We start from the raw sequence: 22,340 nt of genomic DNA on the forward strand, positions 1-22,340 counted from the left end.
GAGAATGAGAAGGAGCGGAAGTTTGTTCTCTATGCTTTGCAATCAGTATATGTATCTCATTGTTGTGACATAATAGAATAATTGTGTAATCGAAACAAACGGAAACGTAAAGAGATACAGATGTACGTGGTTCATCAATGTTGTGTTGGCTAAGTCCACAAGCAGGAAAGAAAAACATATTATATTCAGATTGTTTTTTTATTACAGAGTTATGTTCTCTACTTCTATACAAATAGGCACACAAACGGCATGCTAGGCCCAATATAACAATTAGACCACCGCTTGGCTAGCGACAAACAATACAGAATTAAGGCATTCTAACACTCATTCATACTAAAATGTTTCATCACTAGACATTTAACCTAATGCTAGAGGTGTAGTGTAGCTATAGTTAAATTTGAATGCTATATTTGCTGGTATTTTTTTCACGTGCATTCTAGTATATACTTTTTACACATGTTATCTAAAAATAAGAAGAAGTGTATATAAAAGAATATTTCCCATTTGTTATATTCAACTCAATACGAGAAGTTTTCTCACATGCTATCTGTAAAATAAGAAAGGTACATAAAATAAATCACGATACATGTACCATTTGTATCTAAAAGGTTAAGTAATGTAAATCAGTTAAGGATCACCTGTTTCTCCACATATTTCCCATTCCATTCGCCTTTTTCAGTTAACTAAGAAAAAGGTGTATAAAAGGATCAGTACTCTATTTTTCCATCATCATTAATAAGAATAATAATAATAATAATAATAATAACATTAATACAATGAACGAACTATCCAAAACTAATAAAAATAAGCATCGACTAGAAACTAATTAATAATCAAGTGGCTCCGATCAAGGGCTTGGTCGTGTTAACCAAGCCTATTTGTTTTAAGTTGATATTCCTTCCTATTTTTATTTGTAATTGTCTCCATAATTAATAGGAGTAGATAAGGTCTAAACAACATCAATCTCAATACAATTAACACCAATATTATATGGTTTAAAAAATATTAGTAGTAATAATAATTATAATTATTGAATGCACGAACTATCCAAAACTAATAAAATAATTATATGGTTCAATAAATATTAGTAATAATAAGAGTAGTAATTATTATTATCACTATAATCTCTTCGAAATCCAGAATAATATTTGGAAGCCATATCAATAATATATCAATTGTTCATGACATGCATGTTAAATGTACGTAAAAATAGCTAATTGCTATTGAGTTGATACTAATCCATACATGTCCACTTAATTACACGCAAAAAAATATTAATCATATTCATCTATTTTTTCCATTGATTATAGATATTTTTCTCGGTTTAAACAATACTATAAGTTATTATAAATTAAATGTTCATGTCTAAAAATGGTCAGGTCAATTCGCCAAACTATTCGGTGAAAAATATGTAGTGAATCACTTCATAATAAACTTAATATACGATTTCAACATGTTTTACCTAATTAAAAAGTTAGATACAAGAATATTAAGGGGAGATGCACCTGCTTAATCCCTGGGAAATAACAATCAATCTCAATTATTATGTTCAATCTTGCTAGCTACTAGTATAAAAAGGGGTAACATCCCCTCCAATCTTCCATACTTCCCCATTTGCAAATTTAATTAATCTAGTCCAAATTTGCAACTATGTCTAAGTTGTGCTTGTTTTTAGCCTTTGGGTTTTCATTTCTAGTTCAAATTCAAAACTCGGTTTCATTGGATTATGGAGCTGCCCTAATTAAATCATTGCTCTTCTTTGAAGCACAAAGGTCAGGGAAATTGCCTTCTAATCAGGGAATCAAGTGGAGAGGAGATTCCGGCCTCAATGATGGCAAGGAAGCTGGGATAATTAATCCATCTAATTCAATTAATTATAATTAGATTTTTTGTAAAATTTAAATTTTACCATGCAAACTAGATGGATATTTATGTATGGACTATATATATTCCAAACAACAATAAAAAGATTATAAATAAGTACATATTTGTTTAATGCAGGTGAATCTTGTGGGAGGATACTACGACGCCGGAGACAGCGTGAAATTTGGGTTGCCGATGGCATACACGGTGACAATGCTGGCATGGAGCGTAGTGGAATTTGGGCCGCAATTTGAGGCCCACCATGAGCTTTCGAATGCTCTGCAGGCTATCAAATGGGGCACCGATTATCTGATCAAGGCCCATCCGAAGCCCAATGTTCTATATGGAGAGGTCGGAGATGGTGTCTCCGACCACTCCCGTTGGATGAGGCCCGAAGGCATGACAACACCTAGAACTGTTTACAAGATTGATGACCAGCACCCCGGATCCGACCTGGCAGGCGAGACCGCTGCTGCATTGGCGGCTGCAGCTGTCGCTTTCCGCAGTTCCAATACCAGTTATTCGTCTGAGCTCATCAATCATGCAAAACAAGTACGACTATTTTCTCCTTTTTTACTCCCCTCCCCCCTATTAAGTGGCCCAGTTTTTCCATTTTGGGATATCCATTATTCCACTTCACTTTTTACTACTCCCTCTATCCCGCACTACTCGCACGTTTCATTTTTGGCACGGAGATTAAGGAATGAGTGTATAGCAAAGTCAAATATTACGGCTGTAGGTGAAATTTTTTACTAAAAATGGAAATAGTGCAAATAACTTGGGACGCCCAGAAAGGAAATAAGTGCAAGTAGTCCGGGACGGAGGGAGTATTTTTTATAACGGGACCCACATTTTGATAACTCACTACACCCACATTATATTACTCCATCCGTCTCACATTAGGATTCTCCAATCAATCATTCCATAAATAGTAGTATGCCTCACATTTCACAAACCTCGTTACACTCACATTTTATTTTAAGACAAATATAAATATGAAATCCACATTCCACTATCGTTTTTCACTAATTTTCATTTACATTTTTTAAAACTCGTGTTAGACTCAATTGGGACTCCTACCTAAAGGAGTATAACACTAACATATAAAGGTAGGACTCACATTCCATTAATTTTCCCGTCCACATTTCTCTGTATTTCTTAAAACCCGCACCGAGTCAATGTTGGACACATAATAGTGGACGTAGGGAGTAAATGTTTTTTGTTTATTTATGGGTTTAGCAATATGATGATGCATGTTGATTCGTATCTATATGAATATGATGAACAGTTATTTGAGTTTGCGACGAAACACACTGGCGTATACCAAAATAGCATTCCAGTAGCTGGAAAATTTTATTCAAGCAGTGGCTACGAGGTATTTGTATATATATGTATAACATAGAGTTGGTAGAGATACGAATTAAACAAGCAGTTAGTTAATTGCCAAATAACATGTGATGACAGGATGAGCTTGTGTGGGATGCTGCGTGGCTGAGACAAGCGACCAACGACAACATATACCTTAAGTTCATCAAATCCGCAAATTCAGGTGGCACCAGAAGAATGTTTTCATGGGACGACTGTTGGGCTGGTTCCATTATGTGGGAGCCCAACTCAAGTTGGCCCAAACTATTTGGGCATATTTCTTTTTGCCTTAATGCTAATTAGTGTGCGTGTTTAATTAGAAATTGACAACACATTGCTGTGATTTGGGTGAATCACAAAATTGAGGCGGTGGAGAAGAGAAAAGAGGGAGAGGGTCAGCTGCTGTATCATTAATTCAGATTTGGAATTGAGAGATTGAGAGCGGCAACAAAACTCCATTTTGTGAAAGAAGGTGAGTACAGATTTTTAGCTTGGTGAAGTTTTGTTCGAGGCTTCGATCGGGTTTTCATTCGTGGTCTGATTGAGCTGAAATTCCGACAGTGGGTAGTCGACTTGAAGATATTGATTTTGTACGGTGGGATTGTCGATCCGTGAACAGTAAGGTCAGATTTTCTGGTATCCAAGCCAGCCCCTGTTTTGGTGATTTTCTCATCTTGTTTTGGGTATTGTGCTTAAGATTGTTTTATCAACCTAGTTGGAGTTTATACTTGTTGTAGAGGTTGGATATTTGATCTTGTAGCAAAGACATATTATAGTGGAGCTTTTGAGTGGACTCTCAAGTCCCGTGGTTTTTCCCTTTTGCTTCGAAAGGGTTTTCCACGTAAAAATCATTGTCTCACTTTATATTTCTGTTGATTGTTTGTCGTTGATATTATCGTGGCACATTGTGTTAGAAATAATTATCGACTTGTGTAATTGGGAGAGAAAGAACACCATTTGTGCTTCCGCAAGTTTTAGGTTGTTTGGTTTCTTCCCAACAACGACAAATATGTCGGAGCTCAAGTCCTCATTGCAAAGGTACTACAAAATACAAATCCAACCACCGCTTTAAATGTGGTGTATATATTACTTCATATTTGAATATATCTTTTTAGGGGATAGTATAAGAAAAACTGCCAAGAGGCGGAAATGAGAAGTTTATGATCTAAGCATAATCATGCTGAGAGAAGCAAGCTTCTACTTGTTTTATTGATCGAATGAAAAGTTACAAAACAAATATGAGAAATCACCTTATATACTTGGTGATCTAACTAACTATCTAACTAACAAGTGCCAACTAGGATAACAAACTATAACTAACTAACGACTAACTAAAGAGCTAAGATAGCCGTTAGCCGAAGCTAAGCTCAGTTCTTCATCTCTTCTCTTCGTCTCTTGATCTCGAAGCTTCCAAGGGTCAGCTTCTCGGTGCTGCATCTTTACTTCTTTACGTTCGATATCTAAGAGCCCCCCTCAAGATGGACTATACACAGTTATAAAATCCATCTTGGACAAGAGTGTATGAAAGGGTGTTGATGCCAAAGGCTTGGTGAATATATCAGCAAGTTGCAGATTATTATGAACATGCACATGCTTAATGATTCCTTCTAGTAGTTTCTCTCGAACAGTGTGGCAGTCGATCTCTACGTGCTTGGTGCGTTCATGGAATACTGGATTGGAGCTAATATAAACTGCTGCCTGATTATCACAATAGAGAGGGACGGGTTGCTTCACAGAAACACCAAAATTTTTCAATAAAGCCAATATCCACACAACTTCACAACATGCCAAAGCCATTGCTCTATATTCTGCTTCAGCTGAAGATCTGGAGACTGTGTGTTGTTTCTTTGAACGCCAAGAAATCAGAGAACTACCCAGAAATAAGCAGAAGCCAGATATACTCATTCTTGTCTCTGGACATGCAACCCAGTCTGCATCAGAAAAAATGCTTAGGGATGGATGGATCTGCTTTTGCTGAGTAGAAGAGGCCATGACCTAGGGTGCGTTTTAAGTATTTGAGGACCTTTTCAGCTGCCAACATATGTCATGAACAAGGCTTGGACAAGAACTTGCTAAGTTTATTCATTGCAAAAGTGATATCAGGCCTAGTTATGCAGAGATACACTAGACGGCCAATGAGTCTCCTATAGGCAGTAGGATCAGAAAGAGACTCCCCCTCATCTTGCTGCAGAGTTTTAGATGAATCCATGGGGATGGTGGAGGGTTTACAACCAAGAATACCTGCATCAGTGACAAGATCTAATGCATACTTGTGCTGTGAAATGAATATGCCACTGTTATTTCTAGCAATTTCAATTCCTAGAAAATATTTAGGTGTGCCTAGATCCTTCTATTTGAAGTGATTAGTGAGGAACTCCTTGAAGCTTGTTATCTGCGCATCATCACTGGAGGCAACAAGGATATCATCCACATAAATGACAATTCCAAAGAAAGATCCATCAGGAGAATGTTTATAAAAATATGAGTGGTCTGATGCAGATTGAGATAGGCCAAAACCAGATAGAACTGCTGAAAACTTCAAATACTATTGCGTAGAAGCCTGTTTAAGTCCATAAAGAGACTTTTTCAGCTTGCAAACAAGCTTTCCAGATACTGCTGAAGCCTCTGGAACAATCAAACCAGGTGGCAATGTCATGTATATTTTTTTTATCAAGCTCACCATATAGAAAGGCATTATTAATGTCAAGATGAGCAAGTTTCCATCCATGTATAGCAGCAAGAGCAAGGACCATTTTAACAGTAGTGAGCTTTGCAACAGGGGAGAATGTATCATGAAAGTCCACTCCAGCTTGTTGTGTAAAGCCTTTAGCAACTAATCGAGCTTTGTATCTCTCTACTATAGCATCAGCCTTGAACTTGATCTTATACACCTATTTGCAAGATATAGGAATCTTGCCTGGAGGCAACACTGTGATCAACCAAGTGTTTGTCCTTATCAGAGCTTGTAACTCCTCTTGAATAGCCAATACCCACTCAGGATATTGAGGTGCTTGTTCGTAGGAGTTAGGCTCAGTGAGGGTGGAAAGAAGAATGATGAACTTGAGATAAGGCTCAGATAGCTTGGCAAGGGAGAAATATGAGGAAATAGGATATTTTGAAGTGGAGACCACTGAGTTACATATATAATCAGTGAGGTGTGCTGGGGTTTTGATAATCCTCCCTGAGGTGGAATGGTAAGGAGTTACAGTTGGCACAACATTGGTGTTATCAGGCTGGGAAATATTTTGCTACGGCAGAGGTTGGTGATTATTCTGCTGTAGCAGGAAAGGAAGGGAAGAAGGAGTATTTTGCTGAGGCTGAATGTTTTCTGGCTCATGAAGAGGGAAATCTGGAAAAGGTGTATGTTTCTGTTGTGAGAGTGGAAATTCAGATTCATGAAAAATAACATTTCTGCTAATGAAAATGTTATTGTTCTCCAAATCCATAACCTTATACCCCTTGTACCCAGATGGATAACCAATGAATATACACTTTATAGCTCTTGGTGAGAACTTATTTCTGCTTTTGTCCAATGTTGAAGCAAAGCAAAGACATCCAAACACTTTCAGACTCGAATATGTTGGAGGTTTATTGAATAGTAGTTGAAAAGGTGTCAGTTTATTAGGTAGGACATATAAGGGAAGTCTGTTAATAAGAAAGGAAGTTGTAAGAATACACTCTCCCCATAATTCTATGGGAAGATCAGACTGAAAGAGCAGGCTTCTTGCAACATTCAAAAGATGTTGGTGTTTCCTCTCCACTCTGGCATTTTGTTGGGGGTTTCTACACATGAGTGTTGAGATACAATTTCATATGTGGAGAGTAGGGAAGTAAGATTGAATTCAGGGGCAATGTCACTTTTCAACATTTTTATCTTCTTTGAGAACTGAGTAAGAATGGTGGAGTAAAATTGGGACATCACAGTGGGGACTTCTGACTTTTGAGTGAGTAGAAATGTCCAAACAAAGCGTGAGAAATCATCAACTAGTGTGAGAAATTATTTGAATCCATTGTGTGTAGGAGTATGAAATGGCCCCCATACATCACAGTGGATCAAATCAAAGATGGCAGAAGATCTGTGAGAAGAATCAGAGAAAGGTAATTTTCTTTGTTTTGCTATTGGATAGATATGACATGAAGAAATCTGAGAATTAGAAGGAGATAAAATATCAGACAAAAGCTTGAGTTTATTGAGTGAGGGGTGGCCCAAACGTTGGTGCCATACATCCAAACTAACTACTGAATTCACAAAAACAGTAGGTTGAGGAACAACATGAGAAGGATGAGTTTTTGCCATACTTGGATAAATGTGTGAAGACTGAGGTAAATCAAGTATGTAGAGGTTTCCAACACGTTTACCCCTCCCAATCATGGTCCCCAGTGAAGCTTCCTGAATTTGGAATTGGTTATGAGTGAAAGTGACAGTGCAAGAGGTATTTTTGGTTAAAGCACTGACAGAAAGTAAATTGAATGAGAAAGAAGGAACATGTAAGACTGAGGTGAGAGTGATGTTTGGAGTAAGATTGACAGTACCTATCTGAGTAATAGGTGTTGTTTGGCCATTAGGAAGGTTTACAGAGGCATTGGATATTGGTGAGGCAGATGACACCAGTGATGGATCATAGCAAACATGGTGTGTAGCACCTGTGTTTAAAATCCATGTAGATAGACTAGAATATGATGAAGATAAAGTGTAAACAAAGGATGAGTGATAAGGCCTATTTCTAGAAGGGGACACGTGCTGATACGTAAGACGCAAGGACGAAGCCGATCATCATTCTGTTATTGAGGAGCGACGTCATTCTAGAAGAAGGGCACGTATCAATCGATGAGGTGCTCAATCCAAGCAAGGATGAATATTCGCTGCCAGAGACGTTACCCCAGCTGGAGATTGTTGCGACGAGCTTATAAATAGAGGATGCAACATCCTAATTAAGAATCTTCCTTCCGCTTCTAGTTTAGTTTTTCTTTTCCTTGTTTCAAGTTTGGTTTTCAAGTTCCTAAGATAGCTTAGTTAGATAATAGCAATGGCTAGTTAGAAGAGAGCGATCGAAGGGAGCGCAACAGAGAAATCAATATCTGTTCGTCGTTTCTCAAGTTTCTGACCGAGAGTTTCTCGGCTGGATTCGCGTTCTTACTTTCTAGTTTTAGCTGCTTAAGTTCAATTCTTCGTTGTTTCGTAGTTAAAGAACCGATCTTTTGTATTCCGCATGATTACAGTTCTGTTTTGAGCATTGAGTATAAAAATTGGAGTTATTTTGTTTTCGTCATCTCGATTACTGTTCCAGTCTAGTTCAACTTTAAAGTCTCTGATCCAGTGTTTTAATCATGATGAATGGCAAGGTGTTTTGTGTTTTCGTAGGAAGCCTAGGTGTTAAGTCCTTTTCCAGCATGATAAGTTACTTGATCCAGTAGTTAGTTTACATTCTGTCTAGCGTAGCCTAGTAGTTTTAAACTCCCAATTTAAAGTGTGGCAGCAGTCGACCCATGTTCACTACTCACACACTCAACGCACCGGTTTCTCTGTGGGATCGACCCCGTACTTGCCGCTTTACTGTTAAAGTAGTGCAAGTTTGGGAGTTATAAATATTTCTTTCGGTGGAGCGAGAGAGAACGCCTTGATCAAGTGACAACGACATTTGCTAACTGATCCACTCAGTTCGGTTATCTTCCATATAGCTTGATCCAATCCGCGCTCTTCTATAGACCCACCAATGAGAAGCAAACCGTACCAGAAAAATGATTACATGATTGTGTAGCTTGAGGCTGAGAGGGTGGCTGTGCGGATTGAGCTGATTCTGTAGTAGTGGGAACTTTGAGTGTGGAATTGGCCTTGCAAGAAATTCACAAGCTGCTGATACTGATCCATGCTAGGTAGATTTGCAGCATCAAGCTGAGATCCAAGCTGTGATCCTTTCCAATGAGAAGAATCAGAGTTATCTTCAACACAGTTAACAGATTTGTGTTTGTATGAACTGGACTGAGTAAATCCAGTAGGTTTAGGTTTGTCTCGGCCATATCCTGGGGGAAAACCATGGAGAAAGAAACATTTATCCACATTATGGTTAGTTTTACCACAATGACTACATAAAAACTTGTTGAAGCCTCTGCCAAAATTTGAAGCAGCATTAGCGAAAGGTTGTTCACTTGTAACTGGAGTAGAAGCTGGAGAGTAGGCTGAAGATATTAGTTTTCCATCAATGCGTCGTTGCCTTTCTTCTAATTGGCCTGCTCGGAACCAATATAGATCAAACAATGAAGGGAACAGAATGCAGGGTGGACCACAAGGCAATTGATCAAGCGGTCATCAAGGAAACTGGTCCAGTGGAGGACAACCTAATTGGTCAAGCAAAATGCAGGAGGGAAACTGGGGCTACAGACATCAAGGCCCCCAGTCAAGCAACCAGGGGAGACAACCAAACAACCAGGTGGTTAGCTATGCCCCGCCGCATCAAAGAGGTAACCAACAGCACAACCAGCCACAGTACCAGCCAGAGTACTACGGGCAGTCCGACTACCCACAGCCCAACCATGGTTGGGGGGCCCTCAAATCAAAGATATAATTGGCACCCAAATGAAGGCCTAGGAGAAATGATTGTTCCGCACCAACCTAATGATGCGATGCTAGAAATTCAGGAGGCTCAGAAGGAGCAGAGGGCAGCGCTGGACATGCTTACAAAGCAGTTATCTTAAGTTGCCATGTCGCTGGGAGAGCTGAGAGGAAACGAAGGGAAAATCCCTGCCACGGAGCAGCAGCCTGGGCGTGAGAACATAAGTGAAGTCTCCCTGAGGTCGGGGAAGGTATACCAGAGCCCCAGCCCACCTGCGGTGTCCCCAGTGTCTATGCCTGGACCAAGCCACCAAAAAGAAGGAGAATCCAGTGGAGTTGATCAAGCCAGAGGAAGAGATAAAGGGAAAGCGAAAGTGGGCGGTGAGACCTCAGGAGAGAATCAAGAAGAAGAAGCCGAGAAGGTCATGCCATATCTATACCGCAGAATGGTGACCAGGAAGAGAGACGCCACAATCGACATGGCCAGTATGTTCAAAGATGTGGAAGTCAAGGTATCACTCTTGACGTCATTGAAGATTCCCCCAATCAGCAAGTTTATAAAGGACTACCTGGCGGGGAAGGTCAAGGAAGAAGGGAGAATGATTACAGAGGAGAACGTCTCTGCCGTGATCCAGAGGAGCGACCTCCCATCAAAAAAGACCGACCCAGGAATGTTCACTCTTCCGATTTCAATTGGGGATATTCAAGTGGAAGAGGCAAAACTCGTCGATACTGACATCATGATACAATTGGCCGACAGATCTTGCATTCACCCGGAGGGAATTCTGGAAGATGTAATAGTGAAGGTGAATGATTTTCTATACCCAGCAGACTTTTTCGTCATCAAAATGACAGAGCCAGCAGCAAGGGAGTCAAGTGGAGGTCTACTGGGAAGGTCGTTCCTGTCTACGGCCAGCACCATAATCGACGTTCGTAATGGGACGATCAGCTTGGATTTCAATGGAGAGCAGTTCACGTTCAATATTGATGAAGCTATAGAGAGTCCAGCAGGTAACGAGAACGTGTACTCAGTTGATGTGACTGAGCCGCTAGTACAGGAATATCTGGAGGGGGAATTCCTACAGAGTCAGTTTACTGACTCTGCTGCAGATGAAGAGGTTGAGAGAAAAGTTGCTGAATGGTATGAAGCCATGAACGTCGGCAAAATGGATGATCAAGCCATCGCGAAAGCAATGATGGATTTTTGCGAGCACCCGCGACCAGCTTGGTCAAGCGGGAAGGCTCAAGTGTCTAGCCTCGAAAAGCTATCTGATCAAGGCAAGTCACTGAGAAGAGAAACAGAAGAAAATCCACTACCTACTGAAGTGCCGAAACCCGCAAAGGAGTTAAAACCCCTTCCAGCACATTTGAAGTACACCTATCTGAGGGAAGACGAAACAATGCCAGTTATCATCAACAGTCAGTTGACCCAGGGGCAGGAAGACAGATTGCTGGAAGTACTAAAGCGCAACCAGAAAGCCATAGGATGGAAGCTGACAGATCTGGTGGGCATCAACCCAGACTTGTGCATGCACCACATCAGATTGGAGGAATGAGCTAAACCGCACCGTGACCAGCAACGCAAACTCAACCCCAACATGAGGGAAGAGGTGCTCAAGGAGATAGTCAAGCTGGTCTCCATAGGAATCATATACTCCATCCCTGATAGTAACTGGGTCAGCCCAGTACATATGGTGCCGAAGAAGGGAGGAATACATGTTGTAAAAAATGAGAAAAATGAGTTGATCCCAACACGGCCAGTCACTGGGTGGAGGATGTGCATCGACTATAGGAAGCTGAATGCGGCCACGAAGAAGGATCACTTCTCTCTGCCATTCATTGACCAGATGCTTGAGAAATTGACGGGGAAGCAATATTTCAGTTTCCTTGATAGGTACAGTGGCTATTTCCAGATCGCGGTGAATCCAGAGGACCAAGAGAAGACCACTTTCACCTGTCCTTTTGGCACCTACGCTTACAGAAGGATGTCGTTTGGCCTCTGCAATGCCCCGGGCACTTTCCAAAGATGCATGATGAGCATATTCTCGGATTTGTTGGAAGACTGCATAGAGATCTTCATGGATGATTTCACTGTCTATGGGAACACATTTGATCAGGGCCTATATAGCCTAAACAGAGTACTGGAAAGGTGCCGGCAGAAGGACTTGGTTTTGAATTTTGAAAAATGTCATTTCATGGTTACCGAAGGAATAGTCCTAGGCCACGTGGTGTCAAGCAGAGGGATAGAAGTGGATCACGCAAAGGTGGCAGTTATAGCGAAACTCCCGTACCAGACAAATCAAAAGGAGATCAGGGCTTTCTTGGGCCACGCGGGATTTTACAAGCTATTTATCAAAGATTTTACGAAGATAGCCCAGCCCCTGACAAGACTACTCCAGAACGATGTGGAGTTCGAGTTTTCTGATGCCTGCAAGGCCGCCTTCCAGTTGTTGAAGGACAGACTGATCAGCTCTCCGATAATCCGTGCTCCCGACTGGAGTCACCCCATCGAGGTGATGTGCGATGCAAGCGACTATGCAGTGGGGGCGGTCTTGGGTCAGAAGATCGATGGGAAGAGTTATGTTATCATCTACACGTCAAAAACTCTGAATCAAGCGCAGAAGAATTATGATACCACCGAGAAGGATATGTTGTCAGTGGTCTATGCTTTTGAGAAGTTCAGGCCCTACCTACTGGGTGCGAGGATGATTGTCTACACAGACCACGCGGCGATCAAATATCTCCTAGCTAAGAAGGAGTCTAAACCGCGTCTGATCAGATGGGTCCTCCTATTACAAGAGTTCGACTGGGAAGCGAATGACAAGAATGGAAGCGAGAATAGAGTGGCTGATCACTTAAGCCGGATTATGCAAGAAGATAATGGGGAAGCTATCTCTGACGCTTTCCCTGAGGAGCATTTATATCTGATCAAGGCAACATCTGAACTTCAGTGGATCAACCGAGCAGAGAGGATTGATCAAGCTGACCAAGGAAGAGAGATCCATCACAGGCATAAGGAGCCATGGTTTGCGGACATGGCCAACTATCTAGTGACGGGCGAGCTGCCCAGAAATGATGAAGCCACGAGAGCACAGAAGCAGAAGCTCAAAAATGACTCCCGATACTTCTATTGGGATGATCCATATTTGAGGAAGATGGGGCGGATCAAGTCATCTGACGCTGCATACCAGATTGGGAACAAGATGACGTGTTGGTCCACTGCCACACACTAGGTTGTGGCGGTCACTTTGGTCCAAAGAAGACAGCGCGGAAAGTGCTTGACAGTGGTTTTTACTAGCCCTCCATCCATAAAGATGCCTACGAGTTCTGCAAGAGATGCCCAAGATGCCAGCTGACTGGAGGAATTTCTGCAAGAGATGAGATGCCACAGATCCCCATAATAGTATGTGAGATATTCGATGTATGGGGAATGAATTTCATGGGGCATTTCCCTTCATCTGAAGGCAATCTCTACATTTTGGTGGCAGTGGACTATGTGTCTAAATAGATAGAAGCAAAGGCGACAAGGACGTGTGAGTCCAGGGAGGTGGCCAAGTTCTTAAAATCAAACATCTTTACCCGGTACGGGGTACCGCGAGCCATCATCTGTGATGAAGGGACTCATTTCGTCCATAACACTATTGAAGCCTTAATGAGGAAATATGGCGTCCACCACCGACTATCCACACCTTACCACCCTCAGTCAAATGGCCAGGCTGAAGTATCTAACAGAGAGATCAAGGCTATCTTAGAGAAGACGGTAAACCCCACGAGGAAAGATTGGAGCAGTCGACTGGAGGACGCGCGCTGGGCTTACAGAACCGCTTTCAAGACGCCAATTGGAATGTTCCCCTACCGTCTGGTATTCGGGAATATGTGCCATTTTCCTGTGGGAGTCGAGCATCAGGCTTTCTGGGCAATCAAAGAGATGAACTTGAACGCTGAGACTTGCGCTGGAGAAAGGAAGTTACAGCTGCAGGAGCTTGAAGAGCTCCGCCTTGACGCTTACGACTCTACCATGTGGTATAAAGAGAAGACAAAAATGTGGCATGACAAGAACCTTTGCAAGAAGGAGCTCAAGGTGGGGCAGAAGGTGCTGCTTTTCCAATCAAGGCTTAAGCTGATGCATGGGAAGTTGCGGTCAAGGTGGATAGGCCCCTATACCATCATCGTCATACGAGCAAATGGAGCAATCGAACTCCAAGGAAGCGATCCTGATACGCCTTCCTTTTTGGTGAATGGGCATAGGCTAAATCCCTTCAGAGATGGCACTGAGGCGTGCGTGGTGGACGACATTCCACTGCTCATGCCTAACTCTCTCCAGTAAGAGCAGGTATAAGGAGTGACTAAGTACTCCTGGGTAGTCTGCTTGATCAAGCAACTGAATTCTAAACCTACAAACTGATCAAGTGACGTCCTAAGGGCACTCAGTCAAGTCCTTGGCAGTTAGTGTAAATATTTTTCATATTATTAATTTTAAACTCTTAGGAAATTAAAAGTTGGAAAAAAGGAAGAAACTGATCAAGTGGTTAATATTTAAGTATTCATCTGGAAATAATTGTCCACTTGATCAAATGGAATTTGAATTTAATTGGTGGATTACAATGGTTGGATTGATCAGGGCAGGGTGATGACAGGACGCATGCACTCATTGAAAAGGTGTCGGAGAGCGCTAACTGCTGCATTGAAAAGTCGTACTAGAGAGAGGAAGCGTATCGGGGAAGCTAAGCCAGCCGTCGCTCTGAAAAAGTGCGCCTGTACTCGAAGCGTCGCAGGGATCTCAACAGTCGGGATCTCGGTATAAAAGGCAGTTTTTTGAACCGTATTTCACTTTTCCCCAACCGTTTACAGTACACTGTATTTGCTCTCATCCATTCCTCTCAAAACTTTAGAACCCTTTCCCAAGTTATCATCCCCTCCACAGAAATCACCCACATCCATCACCAAAAAATGAAGATCACTCAACTTAGCACTTCCTCCTCATCCTCAAGGGTCGGCACCAGCAGTGGTGACCGAAGACCCTCGTCTCCGGCCAAAACAGTACCAGAAACCCCCGGCCCTTCCACACCAACCACCGCAGTCCCTCCGCCACAACCTAGCACCGCCGCTCCACTTCCTACAGTGGACCCGGCTGTTATGAGGAGACTAGAGACCATACTCCGCCGCATACCCACCGGGACAGATCCTGCGGAGGCTTACGCCGCCCTTAAAGCCCAACTCGGAATTTTCCGGTCTGAGGACCCCGCTCCAACTCCTACATATCATATTTCCCCACCTTCTCCTCCCAGAGCACAATCCCCTCCCCCTTCTCCAAAAATAACCCCCATCATCCCGTTGGTACAGTACAACGGGGATGCCTCAGACGAGGAAGAAGAGGGGAGGCTTGTGAGCAGCCCATCGTAGAAAACCCTAGGCCAGAGGAGGGTGCACTTTCCCCCGACATCCTGTCACCAGCAAGCGGTGGCGGTTCTACTTCCGTCCACGGGCCGCACTCGATAGAGGTCGTCGAGATCGACGACGAGGAGATGGAGGATTTTAAGCCGCTTCCCAGCGACATCCTACTTCAGTAGAGGGAGGCTGACTGGAATATCCTTCGAAATGTGGAGGATGAGCCAGAAAAGGTGGAAGAGCCGCTACGCCGCAGAACGCGAAGGATCACGATGGACCAACTTCTAGAGGAAGCAGAGGCCTTGAAGGCCAACTAGTCAAGAACGAAGGACGAGCTAGTGGAGCAGAGGCCCCGCGTCGTGCGGCGCCTGGTAGATGAGGAGGAGCAAATGAACCAAGGGGCCGGTGAGGCCATTGATGAAAGTGAGGCTGTTGAGGACAGCCGTGTGAGAGCTGAGAGAGAAAGAAAGAGGAGGGGGAAGGAGATAGCTCACCCTCCTCCTAAGAAGATACGCCCTGCCAGTGTGGGGATTGTGATCACTGACGCCTACCAGCCTGCCTCCCCACCGCCACGAGAATGAGATGAGGGCAGCGACACAGAGGGCCTAGAGTTGCGCAGGACTCGGACGTCCAGGAGGCAACAAGGAAGTCCTGCACTACCCCCTGCCACCGACTACTCCAAACACACTGTGGTCCTGACCGCAGACGTCCTCCAGCAAATGCTAGAGTTTGACAACCCCAAATGGCAGGAGGAGGTCAACCAGCTGGTGACCAACCAGAAGAGGCTGAAGGCGGGGAAGATGCTCCACCAACCATCCCTGGAGAAGATCCGGATTGAGGAGAAGTTTGTCGAGTACATTACTGTGCCAGAGGTTTTGGCCAAGGAGTTTGTTCACGTCTTTCCGGTTTACCGGCAGCTCGAACCTGGAGGCCAGAAGCGTCTCCTTCAGGGTATTTGGCCGCGACCAAGAGATGAGCCTAAACGAGTTCTCATCAGGATGGGACTCTACACTGAAGCCCAAGTGGCCAACGGGGAGTGGTTTGGGCGTGATATCGGCCTTCCTCACAGGAAGCCTGACTTCGATCAGCAGGCCGTCTGGAAGGCCTTATGCAATGGATGCACCCCAGCTTTCAAAGCCTCTAAATCCCGAGGAAATCACATTGCTGATCCAGCCCTCCGCCTAGCCCAGGTCTACCTCGGCTGCAACTTCCTTGGTCAAGCCAACATGATGGCGATCATAACCCTGGCCGAGCTCTACTTCATGTGGAGCATGAGAGAGCAGAGGAAGGTCCATCTTGGCTTCTGGCTGGCCTACTCCATTAATCAGATTGCTACCCACCCAGCCCGCCATTTAAACGTCTGCCACCTCCTTGGAACCTATCTGAGGAGAAACTGGAATGTGGAGTGTGCCGGACGTACCATTCTTTGCCCCAGCCCTGAATTATTTGACATGGATTTCTTTTTTAGAATTCAGGTACTTGAGAAGACGCAAGGAGGGAAGTTCCGCTTCTATGCCACTGGCCGGCGGGGCGAGCCCTGGCAAGCAACAAAGGCCAAGGCTGGATTTGGTGCCCACTCCGAGGACGAAGCAAGAGGATGATGCACAAGGTGAAAATGGATGGAAGCTCCATGGGAGAAAATGTTGACGCAGCTGGTGAAAAATTCCCATGCCCACTTGGTCATGTTGACCAGGTTGCTGGAGGCAGTCTGCAATCAAACCACTGCCAGGCAACCACCACCTCCATCTACAAGCTCTCCTCCAGTCCGGCATACCTCTTCCAGGCATCCCTCTGCTTCCCCCGGTCAACCCTCTCAGAAGAAGTAGTATACCCCTCACCCAACTCGTTCCATTCAAAATAATTTCTATTTTTAATTTGACCTTTGTCGGGTCTAAGTGTGAGAAGTTTATGCATTCTCTGCTCGTTTTTTACTGCATATGTATTTTTGTTCATGTTTTTCTGTTTTTCGACATGCTTTGATTTTTTGGCACTATCTCCCACTTAGCCCAGTGTCTAGTCTAAGGGTGAGAAGTTTTCCTTGGTTTGTATGTCTGTGTCGTTGCCTAACCCTTTTTCCACTGCATCTAGTCCCTCGAGGACGAGTTCTTATTCAATTGGGGGGGGTTAACCTAATTGAATCATTCATGTCAACTTATAAAAAAATGCAAAACAATCAGTTAGTGATAATTAGGGCAGTATGCATGCAATTGGATAAATGAAAGATATGAATGCCTGGGAAAGAATAAGAAAAAGGATACAGTATGTTTGCATGTGAAACTTGATTGCCTAACTTGATCAGTTTGAACGACGCAAGTATGATGTAAATGCTAAATTTTAAAAACCTTCTGTGAAGCCTCTCTATATGTGAGTTATAGGCCAAAGTAGAACAATTTCTACTATTTTTACAAAAAAAATACGAGAGGCTACTTTTTGATATTTAGATGAAAATTGCACAAGTAGTAAGGACTAAAGGCGTTATGACTTAACCAATTGAGCCATTTCTTCTTTCGTTTCACGAACCCGCCTCATTAGAAAGGGCACCCCCTAGTTAACCACGTTGAGCCCATTTACACTTTTACCCGTATTTTGAAACTGAAACTCACATCTTTGTACATTTTTACAAACGCGTGAGGAAAAGGGGTCAAGAGATGAATTATTTCAAAACAAAAAGGGATAGCAATAGAATAGCCGAATTAAAAGGGTAACCGGGTTGAGCAAGTTAGTCAATCAGGTTTATCAAGTCAGAAATCAGTTTTAAAAAAATGTGGGAAATATTTGGAAAAAGGGAGAGAAAAAGAGAAGTTTGAAAAAGAAAGGGCAGGAAAAAGTTGTAACCTGACCCAGTAAGTCGAAAGCTAGGGAATAAGCCAAAAGTTAAAGGCTGAAGGTCGTAGCTTGACCAAGTAACACATAAAGTGCCCAAATAACAACCCAGCCTGATCCAGAAGAGTGGTTCAGATCTTGGTCCCTTGACTCATGCGTTTTTCTTTTTACAGTTTATATATATTTTTTAATTTTTAAACTTAAAACCCCTAGGACCCTACCCTAACTCACTTACTCCCCTTAAGCCCCGTTACAACCGAAATAAAGACTTTAAGGAACTATCTTGTGCAGTCCGATTCGAGGTATTAAAATTGTGGCAATACAGAGTGAATAGTCCTAACATCTCTGGTGAGAAATGAGTGACTGTGTGAATCAACCAGTTGGTTTAAATTGAGCAATCTTGACAAACTGACACCTTGATCAGGTGAACGCGAAAGAGAAAAACATAAGCTGCTGGCAAATGGATTGACCTCGACCTCGGGTATGATTGTTGGAAGTTTATTCGGTCTAATGCATCTATGTGAATATGTGTTTTTGTTTTGAGTCTTGTTTTCCTCTTTTCGTTTTCTTTCACTTTCTTGAAACGAGTAAACCATGCCTGAAATTTGCCTTATCTTTTTCTTTTCTTTTTCTTTATACTTTAGGACAAGTATGTTTTAAGTGTGAGCAGTTTGATAAGGCCTATTTCATGCATCGGTTTAGGGGTAAAATGTATGCTACTTGATCAGTTTATCGCGCAAAGCGAGTGTTAATTGTGCAGGAATGCCGCTTGACCAAGGGCAACAAGGCCAAGCTGATCAAGGTGGTACAGAAGGCGAAAAAGACCAAAAACCGAGTGGGTTGATCAAGGGAGTAATCAAGCAGTTAGCTAGGGGACCACTTCGTTCTAGAAGAAAGACACGTGAGGCTGATGCGCTGGATGGCGATCATCAATCGGTTATCAAGGACGACATTCTAGAAGGGGACACGTGCTGATACGTTGACGCAAGGACGAAGCCGATCATCATTCTGTTATTGAGGAGCGACGTCATTCTAGAAGAAGGGCACGTATCAATCGATAAGGTGCTCAATCCCAGCAAGGATGAATATTCGCTGCCAGAGACGTTACCCCAGCTGGAGATTGTTGCGACGAGCTTATAAATAGACGATGCACCATCCTAATTAAGATTCTTCCTTCTGCTTCTAGTTTAGTTTTTCTTTTCCTTGTTTCAAGTTTGGTTTTCAAGTTCCAAAGATAGCTTAGTTAGATAATAGCAATGGCTAGTTAGAAGAGAGCGACCGAAGGGAGCGCGACAGAGAAATCAATATCTGTTCGGCGTTGTCTCAAGTTTCCGACCGAGAGTTTCTCGGCTGGATTCGCGTTCTTACTTTCCAGTTTTAGCTGCTTAAGTTCAATTCTTCGTTGTTTCGTAGTTAAAGAATCGATCTTTTGTATTCCGCATGATTACAGTTCTGTTTTGAGCATTGAGTATAAAAATCTGAGTTATTTTGTTTTCGTCATCTCGATTACTGTTCCAGTCTAGTTCAACTTTAAAGTCTCTGATCCAGTGTTTTAATCATGATGAATGGCAAGGTGTTTTGTGTTTTCGTAGGAAGCCTAGGTAGTTAAGTCCTTTTCCAGCATGATGAGTTACTTGATCCAGTAGATAGTTTACATTTCGTCTAGCGTAACCCAGTAGTTTTAAACTCCCAATTTAAAGTGTGGCAACAGCCGACCCCTGTTCACTACTTACACACTCAACGTACTGGTTTCTCTGTGGGATCTACCCCATACTTTCCGCTTTACTGTTAAGTAGTGCAAGATTGGGAGTTATAAATATTTCTTTCGGTGGAGCGAGAGAGAACGCCTTGATCAAGTGGCAACGCCGTTTGCTAACTGATCCACTCGGTTCGGTTATCTTCCATATAGCTTGATCCAATCCGCGTTCTTCTACGAACCCACCAATGAGAAGCAAACCATACCAGAAAAAGGACTACATGATTGTGTAGCTTGAGGCTGAGAGGGTGGTTGTGTGGATTGAGCTGATTCCGTAGTAGTGAGGGAACTTTGAGTGTGGAATTGGCCTTGCAAGAGATTTGCAGCAACAAGCTGAGATCCAAGCTGTGATCCTTTCCAATTAGAAGAATCATAGTTATCTTCAACACAGTTAACTGATCCATGCTAGGTAGATTTGCAGCAACAATCTGAGATCCAAGCTGTGATCCTCTTTCCAATGAGAAGAATCAGAGTTATCTTCAACACAGTTAACAGATTTGTGTTTGTATGAACTGGACTGAGTAAATCTAGTAGGTTTAGGTTTTTCTCGGCCATATCTGGGGGAAAACCATGGAGAAAGAAACATTTATCCACATTATGGTTAGTTTTACCACAATGACTACATAAAAACTTATTGAAGCCTCTGCCAAAATTTGAAGCAGCATTAGCAAAAGGTTGTTCACTTGTAACTGGCGCAAGAGCTGGAAAGTAGGCTGGAGATATTAGTTTTCCATCAATGCGTCGTTGCCTTTCTTCCTGAATAACTAAGGAAAACACCTTAGAGAGTGAAGGCAAAGGAGTAATAGCCAGGATATTAGATCTGATCTATGAAAAAGTAGGATTTAAACTGATCAGAAATTGAACTGGGCAATCATTCTCCTGGTGTTGATGCCATCGAGCTGCGCTATTGCAGGTGCAACAATTGCAATTGCACCAAGAGATAGGCTGATAATTTTTGAACTCATCCCAAACCGTTCTCAAATTAGTGAAATAGCTGCTAACATCAGAGTTTCCTTGATTGAGAGTCATCAACGGCTGCCTCAATTGATATAAACGAGAAGAATCACCAAGTGAGAAATGATCATTTAGATCTGACCAGTTCTCATAAGCATTATCTAAAAACATGATGCTCGAACAAATTTGAGGAGAAACTGAGTTGTGCAACCATGCAACGACCATGCTATTACACCTGATCCACGCTTGATACAGCAGATCATCACCATTTGGACGAAGAATGGATCCATCAACAAAATCCAATTTGTTCTTAGCTAGTAGAGCTGTGATGAAGGAGCGGTTCCATGTTGAGTAATTAGATCCAGTCAACAGTTGTGGAACGAGAACTACACCAGGATTATCACTCGGATGAAGAAAATAGGGGCTAGAAGTATCATCAGAAGGAGGAATCTGAGCACGATTGCGTCCATTCATGATGAACAGATCAGAAAAAAAGGAAATCAGAGAGAGTAGCGGAAGATCTTAGTTTGCTCTGGTACCATGAGAAGTTTATGATCTAAGCATAATCATGCTGAGAGAAGAAAGCTTCTACTTGTTTTATTGATCAAATGAAAAGTTACAAAACAATATGAGAAATCACCTTATATACTTGGTGATCTAACTAACTATCTAACTAACAAGTGCCAGCTAGGATAACAAACTATAACTAACTAACGACTAACTAAAGAGCTAAGATAGCCGTTAGCCGAAGCTAAGCTCAGTTCTTCATCTCTCTCTCTTCATCTCTTGATCTCGAAGCTTCCAAGGGTCAGCTTCTCGGTGCTGCATCTTTACTTCTTTACGTTCGATATCTAAGAGGAAATTTAGAACAATACTAGAAGGGAGCAGAAGAATTCATTTGCAACTGCATCCAGAAAGGGAATAACAAAGTGCAGAAGAGCAATGCAGGTCTTTTGTGGTTCCTCCCATGGAGCAATTTACAGTATGTCACAAGCGCGACATTCCTAATAACTACCTACGCCGACATCCTCGCCAAAACCAAGACCACCATCCAATGTCGGGCCTAACGATCTATTGGGCTTCACTAGGTCTCAGGTGGACTACATATTGGGATCCAACCCGAAGAAAATGAGCTATATGGTCGGGTTCGGGTCAAACTACCCGAGACGGGTCCACCATTGGGGAGCATCTATTGTGTCGATCTAGAAAAATCCACAGGTGGTCGGGTGTCAAGAAGGTTCCGACTGGTTCCACAAGAATGGTGATAACCCTAATGTGCTTGAGGGGGCCATCGTCGGTGGACCCGATCAAGGTGACCAGTATATTGATTCCGGAGACAATTATCAGCAAGCCGAACCTGCAACCGCAAACAATGCCCCTCTGTTGGTGTCTTGGCAAAGCTAGCGTCTTAGATTATAGTCATCTACTCTAAGATAGCTACAACCGCTTTAAAGTCTTACCTTGTATAGTTGTATGTCATCGTTTCTTACACAACTACCTATAATTTCACAAACTATTAATTACTTCTAATAGTTTACTTCTATTATAAAGTTGGTGAACAAGGGTTTTATATAAATAATGGATACATTTGTTTTAAAATGAGTATCAAATTAACAATATCCAAATTGCATATATTCGAAT

At 42.6% G+C, this 22,340-nt stretch overlaps 1 pseudogene; it reads left to right on the plus strand.

Moving 5' to 3' along the window:
- The first annotated feature begins 1,650 nt into the window (after window positions 1–1,650).
- Window positions 1,651–22,103, plus strand: LOC121745807 (annotated as a pseudogene).
- The last annotated feature ends 237 nt before the right edge of the window (window positions 22,104–22,340 follow it).

Source organism: Salvia splendens, chromosome 8 (assembly GCF_004379255.2).
Source record: "Salvia splendens isolate huo1 chromosome 8, SspV2, whole genome shotgun sequence".
NCBI classification, from domain to species: Eukaryota; Viridiplantae; Streptophyta; class Magnoliopsida; order Lamiales; family Lamiaceae; genus Salvia; species Salvia splendens.